This window comes from Apium graveolens, chromosome 9, assembly GCF_009905375.1.
Source record: "Apium graveolens cultivar Ventura chromosome 9, ASM990537v1, whole genome shotgun sequence".
NCBI lineage: Eukaryota > Viridiplantae > Streptophyta > Magnoliopsida > Apiales > Apiaceae > Apium > Apium graveolens.
The window spans coordinates 214,849,168-214,872,969 of record NC_133655.1 but is presented as its reverse complement, the minus strand read 5'-3'; positions in this window follow the sequence as shown (position 1 = coordinate 214,872,969).

Below are 23,802 nucleotides of genomic sequence, written 5' to 3'. Positions count from 1 at the left end.
ACCTTGATTCCAGTTATTGATCTTGAGCCGTAAACCTGATTCTTTCCAGACTATTGATTGTTGTGTACCCAAATATGAACCTCAAATATACGATACTACGCCACAAATACATACAAACTAATTATCAAACACTGAACCAAATTGCTTACACATTCAAAACATTGTATCTTATGCTTTGAAAGACCAAATCCTTGGAACCCTGAAATGTTGATTCCTTTGTTATCCAATTCTTTCATTACCTAACAGCCAAGCTTTGGAAATGCCATATTGATCTTTAAACAGATTGAAACCATTTTCATTTATTGAACGTCCAATATTGTTAATGATCATGTTTATAGTTTATTACTGCTTATTCTGTTATTATGGTAGACATGGATTGTTTTTATAAAATTGTGGACCAGATTCGTGGTCAGACCATATAATGGTCAAGTTAGGCCAATGTGTGCCTTGGATCCAGTAGTTAGAGCAGTGTTATGTGCTTTTTTCGGGGTTAGTGCGTGACTGATCAACAGCCTAACCTTGGTTTTTAAAATGAAAATATAATATCCAATTCTAAATTATAATCCATTGTTCACTTGATATCATAATCATATTTCCCTGATGATCATTATTCTCAATTTTGTCATTGTGACTTGCTGAGCTAGTTAGCTCATTTGTGCGGTGTTGTTTATGTTTTTTTCCAGTTAAGAAGGAACCGGTTGGTACCGAGGATCCCCAGTCCAGTGCAAGAGCTAGGGGTTCAGGTTGATCGAGTTGAGCTAGTAGGCTTCTTTTGGAATAATTCAAGTTTGTAAAAAGTTTGTGATAATGTTTAATACTCAGTTCTGAGTTGGATAGTTGGGATTTGAACGGTTTGTAATATAAGTAAGTGTGGTTGGCTTGTGTGCATACTTTAACCTGTTGCGATCCGTGGTAGTTGATAAGTAGGGTCACTGCATATTATTATTATCTTTATTATTATTATAAGCAGGTTATAAATAAGGTGTATGTGTGTGGACCCCAAACTTCTGACCCGGGTTTGGAGGGCGCCACAGGTTTGGTATCAGAGCTACAGGTTATAAGTCATTGACACAAGCCTAGGTTGATGGGAATGGGTAGAGGGTTAGGATTAGAAGTAAGGAATAGAAAGATAGAACGTCGAGAGGTTGAGTGCTTCGGTATAACATGTATTAGTATGATTCGCGTCATGGTTCGAGATTTTTATATTGCGATATGATTTCAGATAGCAGCGATGGCCGACTCTTTTATTCCCGTATCAGCTGATTACTCAGAGCCTTCAGTTGGAGGACCGTCTTCCGATCCACATCCTGTTGTTCCACCAGTGTTGGCTATATTACCTCCACCTGTGTTGCAGCCCGTACCATTGCAGGCTATTCCACCTCCAAGCATGAGGCCACCTATCAGAGGACCCCCACCTGTTGATTCAGGCTTTACTAGTCACTCAGTTACAGGAATACCTTTCCAGTTCTCTTCCTATCCTGTCCTATATCATCAGTTTGAGGCTTGCCTTATGGAGCAGCGATTCCTACAGGGTCAGATTCAGGAGTTACTACATATTATGCGTACCAGAGAGGTTGGAAGTGGTGAGAGGCAACTCAGAGAGAGGCTCCAGGCGTTTCGTAGAGCAGCTGCAGTAAGGATTGCTGAGGCTACACATGAGGACATCACCCCTAATTTCCTAGTGGAGTGGGCTAAGTGGGTTCTAGAGGAGCTTGAGGAGATTGGAGGTCTAGACTTGCCATGAGTTAAAGATCCAGAGATGCTGAGCAGTATTGTGATGGTTATGTAGTATGTACAGTAGTGTGTAGTGTGTATCAGTAGACTTTTGAGTTGTATTTATAGACTAGCTATGCTGACTAGTGAGTAGGTTGTTGTACCCTTTTGCTTTTACTTCCAAAGCGTCTTTACGCTTGTACTACCCAAAATTTTTGATCTATATATATCAGCACCTTTCCTTTCCAGTATTGTCATTTATTTTTACTGCACCTGTTTTACTTTACCTTATTTATTGCACCAATTATACCCCTGTGATACCATGTACCCTATTTTTCATAACTGTTTATATTCTGTAAAGAAGCATGCAATTTACTTAGTTATAACTGTTTTCAAAAAAAGAAATATTTCTGTTTTACAAAACTTTTCTTTTATGTAAAGAATTTGATTTAAAAGATAAATAAATTATTTGATTCTTTACAGAAAATGCCTCCCAGAAGAAATACCCGCACCAACACCCAGAATGAAGAAACCAACAACAACAATAATAACAACCAAGATGATACAAACCAGAATGCAAACCCAGGACCCATAGACCCAGCAATAGCCCAGATTCTTCAAATCTTTGCCCAACAAACAGTTCACCTGACACAACAACAACAACAAAGACAGACCAATCCCCAGGTAACTTTTAAAACTTTTCAGGCAGTAAACCCACCAGAATTCAAAGGTTCCTTAGAACCGATTGAAGTAAATGTTTGGTTAAAGGAGATAGAGAAGGCATTTTCCTTAGTAAAAGTAAAGGACGAACAGAAGGTTGAGTTTGCAAGTTACTATTTGAAGAATGAGGCCAGCTATTGGTGGGAGATGGTGAAGACATTGGAAGGTACAGATGTTATTACTTGGGAAAGGTTTAAGGAATTATTTTTAAAAAAGTATTTTCCTCAGTTTGTCCAAGACCAGATGGAGCTGAAGTTTTTAGAATTAAAGCAAGGGAATATGTCGGTGGCGGATTATGAGAGTAAGTTTGAGGAATTGTCAAGGTATGTGTCGTCGTATGTGGATACTGACAGGAAGAAGGCTAAAAGATTCTAGCAAGGTTTGAAACCATGGATCAGAGGGAAGGTAGCCATTTTTGAATTGGATACTTACACAGGAGTTGTACAAAAGGCTATGATCGCAGAGACAGAGAGTGAGATATCACAGAAGGAGAAAGAAAGCAAGAAAAGGAAATTTGAAGGGAATGAAGGTCAGTCACAAACAGGGAAGTTTCCAAATTTTAAGAAGGGTAAGTTTCAGCCAGGGAGGAATTTTAATTTCAGGAGACAAAATGCAAGCGACGGAAGCCAGGGCAACCGTCCAGTTAATGCGAATCAGCCAAATCAGTTGAGATTAACATTTCCAGATTATCAAGTATGTGGGAAGAAGCATGGGGGAGTTTGTAATAAGTTGAATGTAGTTTGTTTCAAGTGCAATCAGAAAGGGCACTATTCAAGGGAGTGCCGAAATCAGCCAGCAAGAGAGCCAGCAAATAAGGATCAGCCTATCCGGAATCCAGCAGTGAAGGTTCCAGCCATTGGATTTACGTGCTTTAAATGTGGGAAACTAGGACATATAGCCAGGGATTGCAAGACACCAGCCCCAGTCAATAATGCATTGAGGATTATGGGATCTACCCCAGCAGTGAATGAGACTTCAAGGGCTAGAGTTTTTGACATGTCTGTGAAGGATGCTATCCAGGATACGGATGTCATGGCAGGTACGCTTAATGTGAATTCTTTATGTGCCAAAGTGTTAATAGATTCGGGAGCAACTCGATCGTTTGTTTCACAAGATTTTGTTAGTAAGTTAAATTGTCCAGTTAAGTATTTAAATGAAATATTGACAGTGGAATTGGCAAATCAAGAACGAGTATCTGTTAATCAAGTTTGTGGGAATTGTGAGATTGAGATTTCTGGTAGTAAGTTTTGTGTAGATTTGATACCATTTAAGTTAGGAGAATTTGACGTTATCTTAGGAATGGATTGGTTATCTAAGCACGATGCCCAGATAGATTGTCGAAATAAGAAGGTAATGATGAAAACGCCAGACGAAAGAATAGTAACGTTCAAGGGCCAGAAACAAGTAAAGAAGTTCTTAACGATAATTCAAGCCAAAAAGTTACTATGACAAGGATGCGAGCATTTCATGGCATATGTGATTGATAGGAGTCAGGAGCTAGCGAAACTTGAAGATATTCCAGTAGTGAATGAATTTCCAGACGTGTTTCCCGACGAGTTACCAGGACTTCCTCCAGATAGAGAAATTGAGTTTGCAATCGACTTAGCACCTGGAACAGAACCGGTATCCAAGGCCCCGTATAGGATGGCGCCCGTTGAGATGAAAGAGCTAGCGAAGCAATTACAAGAGCTGTTAGAGAAAGGAGTAATCAGACCTAGTGTATCCCCATGGGGAGCCCCAGTATTATTTGTAAAGAAGAAAGATGGAAGCATGAGACTGTGCATTGACTATAGGGAACTCAACAAGCTTACAATTAAGAACAAGTATCCGTTACCCAGAATTGATGATTTGTTTAATCAACTGAAGGGAGCCAAGTACTTCTCAAAAATTGATTTAAGATCGTGATATCATCAACTAAAGATTAAGCCAAAATATATACCGAAGACAGCTTTCAGAACAAGGTATGGACATTATGAATTTTTAGTGATGTCTTTTGGATTGACCAATGCCCCGACAGCGTTTATGGACCTGATGAACAGAATTTTCAAAGAATACTTAGACAAGTTCGTTATTGTATTTATAGACGATATTTTGATTTATTCAAAGGCGGAAGGGGATCATGCGGAACATCTGAGAACAGCTTTGGAGATTTTAAGGAAAAAGAAGTTATATGCTAAATTCTCGAAGTGTGAGTTTTGGCTACAGGAAGTTCAGTTCTTAGGACACATAGTCAGTAATGAAGGGATCAAAGTGGACCCAGCAAAGATCGAGGCAATTACAAACTGGGAAAGACCGAGAACACCCACTGAGGTAAGAAGTTTCTTGGGATTAGCGGGATATTATTGTCGATTCGTTCAAAATTTTTCAAGGATTGCAATACCATTGACAAAGCTTACATGGAAGAATGAAAAGTTTATATGGAACGACAAGTGTGAAGAAAGTTTTCAGAAATTGAAGCAACGATTAATCACAACACCTGTTTTGTCACTGCCAGACGATCAAGGGAATTTTATAATTTATAGGGATGCTTCTCATAAAGGACTAGGATTCGTTCTAATACAGCACGATAAGGTGATTGCGTATGCGTCAAGGCAATTGAAACCACACGAACAGAAATATCCTACTCATGATTTGGAGCTACCAGCCATAGTTTTTGCTTTGAAAATTTGGAGACATTATCTGTATGGAGAAAAGTGCGAGATTTACACGGATCACAAAAGCTTAAAGTACATATTCACACAGAAGGAGCTTAATATGAGGCAAAGGAGATGGTTAGAATTGATCAAGGATTACGACTGCTCGATTAATTATTATCCCGGTAAAGCGAACGTTGTAGCAGACGCGTTGAGTCGGAAGGAAAAGTTAAATATGTTATCAGTACCTGAAGAGATATATAAGGAATTTCAGAAACTGGAATTGGAGATTAAAGTTTGCAGGCCTAATGAAGCAAAAGTGTACAGTATGATTTTTCAGCCGGAGTTGCTAGGGAAAATAAAGAAGTGTCAGGAAGATGTAATGAATCAAGATATAAATTGTTTGGTAGGTGAGGAATTGTGCACGCAGAAGGATGATCGAGGTATTCTTAGGTTTTCTTCAAGAATTTGGATTCCACCGGTGACGGAGCTGAAGAATGAAATTTTACAGGAAGCACATAATTCAAGATATTCAATCCATCCCGGGAAAACCAAAATGTACAGAGATTTAAAGGAAAAGTATTGGTGGCCAGATATGAAGAGGGAAATTACGGAATGGGTTAGCAGATGTTATACATATCAGAGAGTTAAAGCCGAGCATCAAAGACCAAGTGGATTGCTACAGCCATTGGAGATTCCAGAGTGGAAGTGGGAACATATTACCATGGATTTCATAGTTGGATTGCCAAGGACAAGGGCTAATCATGATGCCATTTGGGTTATAGTGGATAGACTTACCAAGTCAGCTCATTTTCTGCCTATAAATGAAAGATTTTCACTCGACAAGTTGGTCCATATGTACCTGAAGGAAATTATAGTTCGTCATGGAGTTCTTGTGTCTATCGTATCTGATCAAGATCCAAGATTTAATTCAATATTTTGGAAAAGTTTTCAAGAATATTTGGGAACAAGACTGAATATGAGTACAGCTTACCACCCTCAGACAGACGGCCAAAGTGAAAGAACGATTCAGACGATTGAGGACATGTTACGTGTTTGTGCTATTGATTTCAAAGGAAGTTGGGACGAGCATTTACCTCTGGTAGAGTTTGCTTATAACAACAGTTATCATGCCAGTATTGGGATGCCACCCTATGAAGCCCTTTATGGACATAAATGCAGATCTCCAGTGCATTGGGACGAAGTAGGAGAACGCAAAATACTTGAACCGGAATTAGTACAACAAATAAAGGAGGTGGTTGAAATTATCCAGAAGAGATTAATAGCCGCACAGGACCGTCAAAGGAAATATGCAGATCAGTCCAGGAAAGACATGGAATTCGAAGAAGGAAGCTTGGTATTACTGAAAGTATCACCGTGGAAGGGACTAACGAGGTTTGGAAAGAAAGGAAAGCTGAGCCCAAGATATGTCGGACCTTTTGAGATTCTAAAGCGCGTTGGCAAAGTAGCTTACGAGTTGGCGTTACCTCCGCACATGGAGCACATTCACAATATTTTTCACGTATCGATGCTTAAGAAATATAATCCAGACTCCAGGCATGTAATAGAATATGAGCCAATAGAGCTTCAGGCAGATTTGTCATATGTAGAGAGTCCGATAGAGATTTTAGAGAAAAGAGAGAAGGTATTGAGAAATAAAGTGGTGAAGCTAGTAAGAGTGTTATGGAGAAACCCAAAGGTTGAAGAGTCAACCTGGGAGTTAGAAAGTGATTTGAGAGAAAAGTACCCTCATTTGTTTTCTTAGGAGATTCTGAGGACAGAATCCTTTTAAGGGGGAAGGATGTAATATCCGGGATATATCGTGTAATTATTTTTGCTAATAAATAATTAATCCATGTGTTCAGTATCTATTCTGTGAATTAATTGTTAAGTGTTAAATATGTTTGGATGTTTAAAAATATTATTAATTGAGTATTTTAATTTTTATATGTCCAAAATAAAATATAGATAATTGTCATATCTTCCTAATTATTTTTATGTTGATTTATGAATTTATAAGGATCATATGAAATTTATAAAATCTTTTTCCGAGTATTTAAAATCTATTTTATAAAAATGAGAACCAACCGACGTCATCCGTTGTTACGTTTTTGGAACTCGAAACTCTTCCGAGAACTCCTTCCTAACCTAATTGTAATATTCCGAGCATATTCCATGTTTCGACTTTTTCGATCCGGCGTACGGTTCGTCCCGCGCGGGTCCCGGCGTAACATTTTCGATACAATATCCGTTTCGGTAAATCAATAAAACTCGTATTTTCGATAAACGGGAGATTTTTATTAAACTATCCCAATTATCACCTCGTAGTACGTGTAACCAGGCGCTGAGACCAAGACCGCAGTACAAATTGTACTGATTTGGATAATTATCCTGAAAACCGATACCGTTTGGATCAGTTTTTACAAATAAACGTACCGTTTTATATTCGGAATGATCCAACGGGATACTAATTTTCCGTAATTATAAATAGCCTTTACCGTATTTTATTTCGTATCAAAAATCATTTGAAGTCAGTAATTATACAAATTTGCAGAGAAAATTCATATATTCATAAACCTTTCTGAGAATCAAACCAACAATCGGAGGTGTTACCGGAGTCCGTTTGGAAAGCTCGAGTACTCAATCCAAAGATCTTGAGGTGTTCTATCAGATTCTTTGTTCCAAATCACTGCAGAAATCAAGGTTTATTTTCTGAAAAATTATTTATTTTTGAATTAATTTTATTAAAAATATAAATTTTTGTTCGGATGATTGTTCGTATGATTTGATGCTTGCATGTTGTAGAACTTGTTTTCCTAATGATTTTCATATGTCATACGTCTGATTTGGAGTTCAATAACATGCTCAAAAGTGGGTTTAATTTTTGAATTTTAAAATTAGGGTTTATAACCCGTATGACTGTTTTCAATTGGAATTTGTTTGATTTAGGGGTTATTAGCTGTTGATTTATAGTGGATTATGTTCCTTACGAAATTTGCAATCGATTGGTATATAGCTCGTTAACAGAGGATGTCTGAATCGAAGGGAGTTGTGTTTTGAAAATTTCCGAAGTTCGCCGAAAACCGGCGATGTTCTTGGTCAATTTCCGGCCAAGTCTGGGGTTATTTGAATGATTTGATTGCATGAATAAGTTCCTGGTTGTCTGTAGATGTGATCTGGAGCTTGTGGTGAGGTGAGGGTGCCGGAATCGTGTTCTCCGGCCACCCCTGTATTTTTCGGCGACGGGGGTTGTAGAATTGCAGTTTGGTACCTTATCTTTTGGGGAAGAAACAGTTAGGTCCCTGAGGTTTCCAGAACTTGCAAATTTTGGATTCCTGTTTTAAAAATATTTAAAAATCATATTTCCTATTTATTTTAATTATAAAAATTCAATTTTAATTTCTGAAAATTCCAAAAATTATTATTTTAATTTCGAAAATTATTTTTTAATTCAAAAATAAATCTGAATTAATTAGTTAATTAATTTCAGTTAATTTTTATTTAATTAATTGGTCAATTAATTTAAAAATTGATTGATTAATTGATTTAATTAATTATTAATTGATTTTAATTAATTATTTAATTAGATTTAATTACTTAAAAATGATTTAAAAATTCCAAAAAATTGTTTCGAGCTTTAAAATATTATTTTAAATTGTTTTCAAAGCTCGATAATTATTATGAAATTGTTTTGAAGCCAGAATTGGCCAACCGAACCCTATTTATTACTTCAAAATTGATTTAACGATCTGTTTTAATTCCGAAAAATGTTTTAAAAATTAATTTGAATATCCGAAAGCCTATTTATGACCCGAGACTTCTTTATAAATGATATATCATTGATTATGTGACGTGTTATGTGTTATATGTGACTTGTTGGTTAACTGCCGGTCTATATATTCGATGTTTACTTGTTTATTGCATAACTTTCAATCCGTTAATCGGATTTGGGTGAAACGAAGGGTAGACAGAAGTATGTGTCGAATAGAATCGTATGAGTTAAATATTGATAGATGCTTATGATATGTGAGCAGAAGAGGCAAGGCGTAGGAAAGGGAAATAGATAGTGAAGGAGTAAGACAGTGGTGATTAAGAGCAAGTGCAGTGTAGTAAGCTAGTATCAGGCAAGTGTTCTGAACTTTCTCGAGATATTGTAGTGATTGATATTCCTGTTTTATATTGCAAGTGCTTTGAAGCACTGAACCCTAAACCTTGATTCCAGTTATTGATCTTGAGCCGTAAACCTGATTCTTTCCAGACTATTGATTGTTGTGTACCCAAATACGAACCTCAAATATACGATACTACTCCACAAATACATACAAACTAATTATCAAACACTGAACCAAATTCCTTACACATTCAAACCATTGTATCTTATGCTTTGAAAGACCAAATCCTTGGAACCCTGAAATGTTGATTCCTTTGTTATCCAATTCTTTCATTACCTAACAGCCAAGCTTTGGAAATGCCATATTGATCTTTAAACAGATTGAAATCATTTTCATTTATTGAACGTCTAATGTTGTTAATCATCATGTTTATTGTTTATTACTGCTTATTCTGTTATTATGGTAAAATTGGATTGTTTTTATAAAATTGTGGACCAGATTCGTGGTCAGACCATATAATGGTCAAGTTAGGCCGATGTGTGCCTTGGATCCAGTAGTTAGAGCAGTGTTGTGTGCTTTGCTCGGGGTTAGTGCGTGACTGATCAGCAGCCTAACCTTGGTTTTTAAAATGAAAATATAATATCCAATTCTAAATCATAATCCATTGTTCACTTGATATCATAATCATATTTCCCTGATGATCATTATTCTCAGTTTTGTCATTGTGACTTGCTAAGCTAGTTAGCTCATTTGTGCGATGTTGTTTATGTTCTTTTCCAGTTAAGAAGGAACCAGTTGGTACCGAGGATCCCCAGTCCAGTACGAGAGCTAGGGGTTCAGGTTGATCGAGTTGAGCTAGTAGTCTTCTTTTGGAATAATTTAAGTTTGTAAAACGTTTGTAATAATGTTTAATACTCAGTTCTGAGTTGGATAGTTGGGATTTGAACGGTTTGTAATAATTAAGTGTGGTTGGCTTGTGTGCATACTTTAACCTGTTGCGATCTGTGGTAGTTGATAAGTAGGGTCACTGCATATTATTATTATAAGCAGGTTATAAATAAGGTGTATGTGTGTGGACCCCAAACTTCTGACCCGGGTTTGGAGGGCGCCACAGCTTTGGTATCAGAGCTACATGTTATAAGTCACTGACACAAGTCTAGGTTGATGGGAATGGGTAGAGTGTTAGGATTAGAAGTAAGGAATAGAAAGATAGAACGTCGAGAGGTTGAGTGCTTCGGTATAACAGGTATTGGTATGATTCGCGTCATGGTTCGAGATTCTTATATTGCGATATGATTTCAGATAGCAGCGATGGCCGACTCTTTTATTCCCATATCAGCTGATTACTCAGAGCCTTCAGTTGGAGGACCGTCTTCGGATCCACGTCCTGTTCTTCCACTAGTGTTGACTATATTACATCCACCTGTGTTGCAGCCCATACCATTGCAGGCTATTCCACCTCCAGGCATGAGGCCATTGCAGGCTATTAAACCCGAACCATTTTCGGGCCGGGTTTGGTTTTAAGGCATACCGTTTCGAACCCGACCCGAAAACCCGAAACCCATTCCGTTCCGACCCGAACCCGATCCAAAATCGGTGTTAATATATAAATAATATTTTATATTTTATAAGTAATAATATAATATATAATATACTATATTACTAATATTAGTACTAAAAAATTATACTTTTTACAAACTATTGTATTAAAGTTCTTTAAATATATTTTTAGTAGTATTTTCACTACAAGTATACTAAAGGTCAAGATTATTGCATTATTTCACCAACAATTTTATTCATAGAGGTATATTATCCATTTTCTTCTCAAAACCCTCTAATTCAATCCCAGAAATTTCAATATCGTCATATTTATGAGCACTTTGCTCAAACCAGATCCTAGTAATTTTTCATTAGAGTTTGTGCAAATTAAGGTGTAATTTGATAGTGATCTACAAATCCGAATCTGAACCGAACCCGAACCGAACCCAATGGGTTCGGGTTCGGGTTTAGTGGTTCGGGTTTTTCCGGGTTCGGGTTCGGGTTCGGGTTTGACAAAAATAATCGGTTTTGGGTTTGGTTTTTGCTAAACCCGTTTCGACCGACCCGATTGTCATCCCTATTGTTTAACCTCAGTTACTGCTATTATGACTTGCTGAGCTAGTTAGCTCACTGTTGTGAATCTTTTATATGATTGTACAGTTAAAAAGGAAGTTGTTGGTAGCGAGGATTCCCAGTCCAGTGTGCGAGCTAGGATTCCAGGTTAAGTTGGATCAAGCTAGCAGGAGGTTTATATTGTAGTTGAGTTATGTGAGATTGTAAGAACAATTTCACCATCAGTTGTAAGTTAAACTATTTAGGATTTGGTACGATGTAATAAAAGTTAAGGTTGTGGCTTATTTTCATACTTTAACCTGTTGCAATCCGTGGTTGTATAAAGCAGGGTCTTCGCTTATAATATTTTATATTTAGGTTTATATATTGTATGTGTGTTGTGCACCCCAAACTTCTGACCTGGGTTTGGAGGGCGTCACAATATCATCACCATGCTGCTTGTATAATAGGGTCTTATCAGTTGTGCTTGTTGTAAATCCATGTTTGAGTAAAAATTCTGAAAGTGTGTCATACCATGCTCTGGGTTCTTGCTTCAATCCATAAAGGGCCTTTAACAGTTTTTAAACAAAGTCTGGAAACTCTAAATCTTCAAAGCCAGGTGGTTGTTGCACATATACTTATTCTTTCAATTCACCATTAAGAAATGCACTATTTACATCCATTTGATACACTTTGAAATTTGAATGTGCAGCAAATGCAAGAAAGATCCTTATTGCTTCAAGTCTTATAACTGGAGCAAAACTTTCATCATAATCAATTACTTCTTCTCGTGAGTAGCCTTTGACAACTATTCTTGATTTGTTTCTAGTCACAATTCCATTTTCATCCATTTTGTTCTTGTACACCCACCTTGTTCCAATGATACTTTTGTTCTTTGGTGCAGGAACCAATTCTCAAAATTTATTTCTCTCAAATTGATTCAGCTCTTTTTGCATTGCAGATATCCAGTCAGGATCAAGTAGAGGTTCCCCAGTTTTCTGAGGCTCAATTTGTGAAAAAAGCATGCATGCATGCATTCATTTGTAGTTATACTCCTAGTCCTTACTCCAACATTTGGATCACCAATTATAGCATCTCTTATGTGACTCCTACCCCCATTTTCTTCTATGATCTTGTTGACTAGAGTTGCCTGCATTTTCTTCATTATTGGCATGACTTGCAGAACTGTCATCTCTTTCTCCCCCTGAGTTTGTGCCATCAAATTCAGGTGAGCTTCTAGTTTGAGAAGAATCCTCAATTCCATGGTTCACTGGTTCATTTATTTCTTCCTCCATTCTATTGACTGTGTTAATCTCAGCTTCATATTCAGAATTATCGTTAATGTTCAGATTTTCAAATTTTAGGGTTTCAGCTTCATTTTCATCAAGGCATTACAAGACTGGACACTTGTCATCATCAAAGGTCACATCAGTGCTTTCCGTAATTTTCTTTTGCTCAAGCACATAAACTCTGCAGGTAGTTCTTTCCAATGAATATCCCAGAAAAATAGCTTCAAAAACTTTAGAATCAAATTTTCCAACATATTCGGAGTTGTCTTTGAGCATAAAGCATTTGCTTCCAAACACATGCAGATGCTTCACAATAGGATTTCTTTTTGACAAAATTGAGTAGGGTGATTTGTTAAGGTTTTTGTTGATTAAATATATGTTCTGAGTATAACATGCAGTATTGATAGCTTCTTCCCAAAAACTTGTTGGCAAATTGGAATCTTGCAATATTGTTCTTGCAGCTTGAACTAGAGTTCTATTTTTTTCCTTTCAACCACACTATTTTGCTGGGATGTTCTTGCAGCTGAGAACTCTTAAACAATGCCCTTGTCTTTGCGGAATTCACTTAAATCTGCATTCATGAATTCTCTGTCATTATCACTCCTCAATCTTTTAACACAATTTTGATCCTCAACTTGCTTATCAACTTTCTTTATGTATTCAATGATGATGTATGGAGTTTCATCTTTTGAATGCATAAATTCCACCCAAGTATATCTTAAGTAGTCATCCACCATCACCAGTGCATATTTCTTTTTTGAAATAGGCAAGATATTAACTGGTCCAAACATGTCCATGTGAATAAGCTGCAATAGTGCACTTATTGAATTTACAATCTTGCTCTTATGACTGGACCTCTTCATTTTGCCTTTATGACAAGCCTCACAAACTTCATCTTGAGCAAATTCCAGATTTGGCATGTCTCTCACTAATTTCTTTTTCACCAAGGTATTAATTACTTTGTAGTTCAGGTGAGAGAGTTTCTTGTGCCACAGCTTCCTTTGATCAATAGATGCATTGGTGTAGAAGAAACATATTCCATCCTTGTTTGGTGAATTTAGGTCTGTAAAAAACATGCTTCCTTTCCTTGCTCCTTTCAGAGCAATTTCACCAGTTTCCTTGCTAGTGATTGAGCAGTCTTTTTTATCAAATATCAACTTAAAACCTTTATCTGTAAATTGGCTGACACTTAGAAGATTTACTTCAAGATTAGCAACTAGTGCTACATCTTCAATGACAATATTTCTAGAAATTAACTTGCTATATCCCATTGTGAATCATTTGCTATTGTCTCCAAAAGTCACCAGTGGGTCAGCCATATCCTCAAACTGTGATAGCAGGGCTTTATCACCTGTCATATGCCTGGAACATACACTATCAATGATCCTTATGACTTTATTCTTCTTGCCCTGCATACAATGAGGATTAAGTATGTTTAGCTACCCAAGCAGTGTTGGGCACTTTCTTCTTCTTCACAGAAGTTGAATAAATAGAATTTGAATTTTCAAAAAGAAGATCATTCAAAGTTTGATCAGCATTCTCCTTCTTAGTCTCAGATCCAATATTGGCTTCCTTGATATCTTTTCTCAATTTATGACAACTTGTCATAACCTTCATATTACAAATAATGCAGTCAAACTTGTCACAGAAGGAATAGGGATCTTCAGCCACAGCCTCATTGTACTTGCATGCTCCCACTTTTGGCTCACTAACAGCCTTTCTACAAAGGTGAGTTAGATGGTTTGTTGAACCGCATTTTTGACATTGTTTTCTTGGAGCATCTGCAATATAGGCATAATTGTTGCTTTTGTTTACACCTATTTTCCATTCCTGTTTTTTTTTCTTTTTCTCAGTGTTCTTAGTCTTGATCTCCTTGTTTGGTATCTTGGCAGCTTGACTCATTATGGGCTTCCGTTTGTTTTCAGTAGTAGGAGTGGTTTCTGTATTGTTCTTCATATTGACCTCATCTGTAATTTATTGCTTGATGACCAACTCAACTTTACTGAAGTTACCCTTACAGGCTTTGAACAGAGGTGCACTCACATTTTTCAGTATTACAGGAACATCATGGTTCACTGTCTCTTTTCCTTTGTTAGTTTCAACTTTCTTGTGAGAATTCAAGGCCTCATAGTCCAAACCAATAGCTATGTTAGCACTTGGTTTATTTTTCTCATGATATTGTCCAACCAACTCAGATGCATTCTTATAAGATTTGAGCTTCAAATCATTCTTTTCAATCTTCTCTCTTAACACTGCTTCTATTTCTCCAACACACTTCAGCTTGTTCTTGAGATACTCATTATCCTGTCTAACTATCTCAAGGGCAACAAGCTGTAGTTCTAGATCTTGTTTTTCTCTCTCAAGCTTCTCATTTATTTGTGACAAGCTACTCACTTCCTCAGTAGCTGCCATCATGCTTGTGTGGATATGAAACATCTCTACACTCATTTTCTCAACAGTTTCTTTATATTGGCGTGTATTTGAATCAATTATGGTTAGAGTTGGTACCTCTGATTTGGATGCAGATGATTGTCCCTTCTCAAGAGCTATTAGAGCATAATTTCCAAATTCTTCATTGTCATCTTCTTCATCTGTATCATCCCAACTCTTTCCTTCTGTAATGCAAATCTTTCCCTGTTGCTTTCTCAAGAGTGCTTCATACTTTGCTTCCAATTCCAAATAAGCTTTGTCTTTTTTTTACCTTCTATGGCTTTCTACACTCAGTAGAAAAGTGACCTAACCCATCACAATTGTAACATATTATTTTTGATCTGTCAACAGATCATTTTCTGTAGCCACTTTTTCCAGTTGAGTTGAACTGTGTTTTTCCTTTCCAATTGTTATTGTTAAATGTTTATCCCTTGTTCTTGAAACACTTTGGCTTCTTAACCCTTATATTAGGGAATTTTCTTGCAAGGTAAGTCATTGACTGGTCCATCTCATCCAGTTCATTAAGGGTGTAGAACTCATCCTCTTCTATTTCCAGTATGACTTGCTTTTGTGGCTTCTTATGTTTCTGCTCAACAGTTTGAAGACTTGGATTTGAGCTTCTAGTTCATCATCAGATAACTTACTGTCATTGGCAACCAAGGCACTAGTTCCATCAACAACATGTCATTGACCGGCTCTCAATGACTTCCTTTGTAACATTTCCATCTCATAAGTCTTCAAGATTCCATACAAGACTTCCAGTGTCATTTTGCTTAAGTCTCTTCCTTCTCTAATAGCATAAATTTTTTGTTCTAAATGGTCAGGAAGAGTGAACAAGAGTTTCAGGTTGACCTCTTCAGCTTTATAGTATTTGTCATGAAGCTGCAAGTCATTTATCAGCTTATTGAACCTTTCAAAAAATCAGTTATACTTTCCTTAGGTTTAGCCATAAAACCCTCATACTGTGACACCAAGATCCTTCTTTGGTTAGATCTAACTTCTTCCGTTCCTTCACATAGTATCTCAATTTTCTCCGAATTCTATTTAGCAGAATCACAGTTGATAATGTTATTGTACATTACATTATCAAGAGACTCAATTAATATGAGTTGTAAACTGCTATCTAGTGAAACCTTTTCTTTTTCAGGCTCTGTGTAGGTTGCAGGATCTTTGGGTGCATAATGTGTTGGTATGACCATGTCTCTATCTGTACCATTTCCATAGGAATGAAAGGTCCATTCTTGAGAATCTGAATGTACATGGGGTTGGCCATTCTTATGAACAACATCATTTTCTTTTCCAAAGTGAATAGTTTATCTTGTCAAAGACAAGTATCTTGATACTGCTTAATTTATGAGCACTCATTTTTCCAAGATCTTTATCTGTTTTCTTTCAGATTTTCCTCTAATACCACTTTTAGATATTGAATGCAAAGAAATGTAACACAGAGGGGGTGAATGTGTTTCTTAGATTTTATTTGGCTTTAAAATAGTTTGGATCATTGGTGAACAAAGCAATTTAGAATTGTAGAGATAAAAAGCTTAACAGTAAAACACATAAGACACAATATCAAAAACTCACTTAATTGTTTTAATTAAGTTTGTCTTGCTACAAATCTGTGTTTTTGAAAATAAGAAATCGGATTCTATCTTGAGAGAATACAAGATTTTCTAGATTTGTTTATTTCTTCTAAACTAAGGACCCGTGCATGCTTTATAGACTAGCAACACGGGTTTACAAAACTTGCACGAAAATGTACTAAACCAATTTCTAAAGCAATCTTGTCTATTTCCTTTTCTGGTGTTAGCAAATATGTGCAGAATCTTGCAGGTCTGTGACCATCCTTTGTCCGGTGAATCTTGGCCCTTGATCTTGTATTCTTCAAGCTACTTTTGTAGACTTTTCAATTCAGTGAATGAATTTTTTGTTGACTGATAATCTTGAATCTTGAACTTGTCTGTATTTTTAATTTGAGATACTATGTCGAGATCTCATTTTGTTCTGTAGAGAAGTGACATATCGATAAGTATAATGACTTATCGATATCTCAAGTTCTCGACATATGTAAATGACTTATCGAGGTCTTTAGTTCTCTACATACAGAATGACTTATCGACATCTCCAGTTCTCTATATATGCTTTTGACTTGTCGACATCTTGAGTTCTCTACATGAAGAATTTGACTTGTCGATATTTCTGAGATATCTACATGTAGAAATGACTTGTCGATATCTCTGAGATCTCTATATACACTTTTAACTTGTCGATATCTCTGAGATCTCTACATGAGGTATTGACTTGCCGATATCTCCAGTTCTCTATATCTTCATTTGACTTGTCGATATCTGAGAACTCTACATGCAGAAATGACTTTTCGATATCTCTTGGGACTTCTCTACAAGTCATTTTAGACTTCTAGACTGACTTCTCGATATACCTTGATCCGTGACTTGTCGATATCTTAACTTAGAACATTTTTCCTAGAACAACATTATTCAACTCCAAGCTGCTACATCTTTTCTCCGAGGTATGATTAGGACTTGATCTTCTTCCAGCGTATATTACTTAACTTGAAACTATTCACATAAAAATCCCCCAGTCTAATCTACTAAACATTTTTATAAAATCAAGGAATAAAATAACAGAATACAAATATTGATTATCAAATAACTTAATCTTAGGGTTGTCAATATGACATAGTCTTATTTTTATACATGCATGTCTTGCACAATAAGTGTTCAAATGTTTTACTTATGTATTGCTCCAACACCTACGTGCGTGCATAAGGGGGTACAAAGCATGGGTTTTCGAGGGGGTTTTCGAGGCTTCGGAAGCCCTGGGCTTGCCCGTGTGTGCAATATGCAAACACGAATATAGCAGAAAACTAGCTCGAATAATCGCAGACTAGTTTTGCTAAATTTAATTTGTTTTGAATATGAATTATTATATTTGATTTTGCATAATAATAACTTTGATTCAATTACAGATTTAATTTATTAACCGACTAATTAATTAGCACGTCTAATTAATTATGTATCGAGTAGCGCATAAGTTTCCCCGAGCCTATATAATAGCGTTGTAGGGCTTGGGGTTATTCATCCATTCGAAACACATAACAAAGCAGCCTCCTAAAACTCAAAACCTATTATCTCTCTGCTCCGGTGATAGTTTTTTCTACGTTCTAGTTCGCCGAAGGTGTTCGCGTAACATCATCGTTATCTCGTTTTATCCTGGTGTTCGCAATAAAACACACGCAAAAATACATGTAAACGTACGCGATCACAAGTAGTATAAGATTTAAGTCAAATTCATCCCCACAGAGACTGGTTTAGGTTAAGTTCAGATTATGCACTTATGCAACAATGTATGATTATCGTTCACATCTAAGACAAGTAACAAATTTGAGTTAATTAACTACTTAAGAGATTATACTAACATGCATTAACTAAGAGATCTAAAGTGAATTACTTATATGAGGATAAAACATGGGATTCTAACTTCATTAAATACATAATTCTAAAGTTATTTCTTTATCAATAGTATGCAATGGTGATGATAACTAATCAGATAACACAAAACTAGTATACGCTATCTTTCGATATACGTATACCCTACTACTAAGCATCCACAATCAAGATAGAAGTTGAGTAGACACCAATTATGCTTAGATCCTTTATGTCTATAAGATTTGAAAACATAACAGTTTAAGAATAAGGTATCTAATATGATTACATAGGGTGTGTAAGATGGTTAAAATTATACTACGAATTATGCATGTCAATTTATACATAAACCTATGCTAGCATGGCAAGTTCTAAACCTCTATATTCACTTTGCTTCAATAGAGATTAACAAACAATCTTAGATGTTAGCTACGCATCAAAGACGAATAAGCACAACCAAACTAGGAAATCATAAATCACCACACACTAAAGATTTAAACAATCAACTTTTGAAATTCATAAATAAATCCGCTAGAACCCCATTACAACGATTAGTTCATGATCGAAGACATCGTCACCATGGGTTCCAATGAAAACATGGTAATAAATAAGTTCAGAATACTACGAGATAATATAAAAGTACTAGGGTTTAGAACAAATCAAAAACAAGCATCCAAAAGTATCGTCTAAATCGAAGAATACAAAAGTATGAAACTAAATCTTCTTCTCCTTAGCCATCTAGTGTGCTCTAGGTCTTCTTAAGGTTCTCCCTGACTTTCTTGTTATAAAAACGTCTTCTTTTCATTATATATAAGCCCCAGGATCACCTGGATGCTCCAAATAACCAAATTAGAGTAGAAACATGATTCTGCAGCTTTGCACTAGCGCGGCCGTGCGGCACTGGAATAACTGGCGCGGGCGCGCCTGACCAAGCGCGGGCGCCTTCTGCTCTTTTTCTGCAGTTTCTTCTTTTGGCACTCCATTCTTCGTGCGATCTTCCTAAACTCCATTCCTAAGCTATTATTAGCATAAAATCATTGTAAAGCTCCTTTCCACCTCCTGATTAGTGCCCTAAAATGACTCAACACAAAACAAATCAAAAATACCAAATACTTGAGTCCAAAACACCAACTTAAGCCGATATGAAGCGTTCCAAGTAGATATAAATTCCACTTATCACCTGGGAGGCTATCGACTCGCACATACGGTGCGGGCCGTAATAATTTTAAAGAGACAATTAAATGACTAGACTCGAGAACTTCTTCATTCATATCCTTTCTCTGTTATTTTATTTATTCACAGTTATTTGTATATCTGTTATTCGCACGCACTTGTTTTTGTTGTATTGATCGCATATTATTTCATAATATTTTCTTTTGAAACACTTAATTTTCCCCAAGAACATAATCTATAAGCGACAAGCAAATAAAAAAAGACAGATAAAAGAACTTCTTAATCGAGTAGGATATGTTACTCTTGTCCGGTTGGTTGAATATAAGGATGGATCTGATTCAAGGAAATAAGCAGACACAAACGACTTATTGATTTTTACAATAAAATTAGATCAAAGAATCAAAGTGGTGTTGGGGAGCAAAATAAGGTACTTACCACTCTTGATTTTATTTTTTAGCATGTTGTACCACTTTTATGAAGGTGTTAATGCTAATTCCAGTTGGTTAATATATTGTTGATTGTTATAAAATTATAAATGATTGATTAGTATGTAGTTATGATGTTTATCAGTGTTGATGCTTACATTATATTTGTATCATATCTGGCTAGCTAGTATATATGTAGTATTATGTTGTTTTTATTCATCTGAAATTCACTGGTGAACAACTAGAAGGTGCACAACTCTTGCATAATTGTTTCTATTTAATCAGATCCTTCTATTTAGTCACATGGTAAATAATTTGAGTAATATTTGCTAACGAAGTCATGGTGGTTTAATATAATTCTGGATAGAACTTTGTCGTTGTTATTTACCTAACAATCTAACAACAGATTTGTAGAAGGGGGGTTGAATGGAATTCTGATTTCTTTTGGAAATTTAAAATTTCTTTAGAATATATATAACTGTGAATGAATATGAAGTAGTGCGGATTAAAATAATTCAAGTATTTAAACACAAAGTAATTAAACAAGACAGTTTAAAAACTTTCTGGTGGATTGAGCTTTCAACCAGATATATATATATTCGAGAATTTCGTGATACAAAAATGCACACAGCTGCTTACAAGTGTTTATACAAAGATGAACATAGAGAATTCTTAACAGATGTAGCTTTATCTATCTCTCTGTTCAACTCCTATTTTTCACTCGTTCGATTGATCTATCTTTTATTAACACTTGCTACACTTGGTTTATATACTACCAAATTACATATGAATGAGACAAACAGTAAAAACAAGAATCTAGGTCTATTCACATGTTGCTTCATTTCTCTTTCTAGCAACTTTGAATATCTTCAGTTAAGCATGGAAATGGAAATTTTTCTTTGTTCTCTAAAATATGCAAACAGGTTGCCACATTCCTTTTGTATACAATCAACCCATGTGATTGTCAAGTCGCTTTCAACTGCTATTTGAATCTATTATCCGTTGAGACTTCAGCATTATCCATTGATACTTCATTTGAGTTATCTGTTGAGTCTCTAATGGATTATCCGTTGAAAGTTTCTTGAGTCATTCGTTGAAGCTTTAAGTTTATCCGTTGATGGTGAATTCCTTAGCAGTTGACACTCTTTCACTTATACAAAATTACAAGGCATCTTCTATTTACAATTAACCAACCTATTTTGTATATCTTTCTAGTAGTCAACATGCCTCATAATTCACTACAACTTCTAAACTTCTAAGCTATTTGTTGTATACAGAAATGTGCTACAAACTTGTTTAATACAAGCTACTCCATCAATTGATGGTTACAAAATCATTTAACTTATCAACTTAGAGAGTTTTGTTAAGTTATCATCAAGCCTACAATATATTCCTAATAGTCGTATTATTTGTTGTTTCGATTGCTTTTTGCTATATGGATACACAATTTGCCAGGTGAATAAAAATTGATTGTTTGCATATTTAATAATGCATCTGACTGGATTATCCTGCCTGGGTTATTCATACTTTTTAACATTACAAACCGTGACGCTATTTCTTTGGAAGATTGCAGAAATAATGGAAATGTACGAGGATATATAGAAAGAAAAATTTACTTTCATACAACATTAGAATAAGTTATGACACTCTCCAAAATATGCAGCTACTTTGGCAAAAAAACAAGACAAACACTAAGGAGAACCAACCCTCACCATGATAGTCCAGTTTTTACCAATCATGGGATGGAATATGAAGGAATGGAACGTCCAATAGGAAGAAAAGCTACGAAGAAAATGAAGAGAGCTGCATATGAAGCAACTAATGGAGAAAGCCTGAAAATTCTTAAATCGATGCAGAAAGACGCATTAGTTGTAGCTTCTTACAGAAGTGAGTCTATTAAAGTGAGCTTGCAGCTACAAAAAGATATTATACAAATGCAAAAGGAGGAGTAGGAAAGGCATCTAGAAATGATGCACTTACAAAAGGAGAATTTGCAATTTTGCTTGGCAAAGGAAGAGTGAAAAACACAAGTTTATGAAGCCTCCATCATGGCAATGGATACTAGTAATGTTAGGTCCCAATATGTTTGTAGAAGGGGGGTTGAATACAAACTTCACCGTTTAATTGAATTAAATGCGGAATAAAAAAGTGAAATAAAATTCAAGTTAAATAAAAGTATTATTAAACTTGAAAGGTGTTACAACAACGGTATCATTTACAAGGGATTAATCTCAAATAAATTATCATAAATCTAGAATAAATTCGAAAATGAACTTTTTCTATTTTTGCAATAAAAAGATCAAATGCTAGAAGCAATTTGAGATTAAGTTCTAGGGATTTTGATCCGCTAGATAGTTACACAAGAACAAGAGAATGATTTCTAGTGGTTTGGATTTAACTTAAATGACTAGAAATTAATGAACTTGAAATGCAGTTGAGAGATTAAATATTTTGCGGCTGCTGCTTCTTTTATTCTTGAGTTGGTTGAAATGTATTGAATGATGTCTGTTAATGATCTGCTGTTGTTTTCATTTATAATTCACTCAATAGAACTGAATTGAGCTGGCAAGACAATCTGTGAATTGGCAAGACAATCGGTGAGACAATCCGTTGATCTAGCAAGAAAATCGGCATGACAATTGATTATACTGGTAAGACAATCGGCATAACTATTGAATGAACTGGAAAGACAATCGGTATGATAATTGATTGAACTGGCATGACTTTCGGTATGACAATTGATTGTCATACCAGTTCAAATGATTGTCTTACTGAATTAATATTGAATATAAATTCAAAATCAATTCTGAAAATTTATAATATTAAATCAAAATTAATTAATCAATTAATTCAATTAATCAATAAATTAATCTTTGCAGATATAATTTATTTTCTTAATTAAATTATATGACTTAATTAATTAATAGAGAATTAATATTACTCTTGAACAACAACCATTCTTCTGAAAATCTTCTGAAAATTATGAATCAATTCCACCACTTCAATATTGACACTCGATGTACTGTCTGGTTCATGAGTGACTAACTTCTGTGACATTTCTTCATGTCTTGACTTTGATAACTTGATTTTCTTCAGATTAAAACCCTGTAATTATCTGATACCCTGACAAGATCTCTAACACTTGATTAAATCCACAATCTTGATTTATATCACTGAGGCTTGATCAATTTCTTGAACTTCTTCCAGTGAATTAATTCCTCAAGTCTGTAGATGAACATTGTTTCTGAATCCTTTGACAGATGTTACTTTGTGAGATCTCTTTGACGGTAAATACACTATTTACTTGTTACATTCTTATTTGAGTTGAGTTAAATCCTTGAATAAACAAATAGGCTATGACATATGCCTTTCAATCTCCTCCTATTTGTTTGTTAGACAATAACAACAAATACCTAGAGGATAACTCAACTAACAAATAAGAAAAAGATGTAAACAGAAATGCAAAGTAAATAGCAGAAAAGTTCTGGATTACATTTAACATTTTCCAGATTCCAAAAGAAATTTACAAGTGAATATAAGATAGATGTTCCTCTATCCTGAACATATGAATACATTTGTCTATCTTGATTCATTAAGCTCTAAGCATATTACATTAAGTTTTGAGCTATTTGAATTCATTTGTCTTCACTTCTGAATTCACCTTCTTCTAAATCTTGCAGCAGCTCCTTGTCATAGACACGATCCCTTTCTGAAGAGAAACTAACTGGTCTAACTGTTCCTTTCTGAAGAGAAACTAATTGGTTGAACCCTAA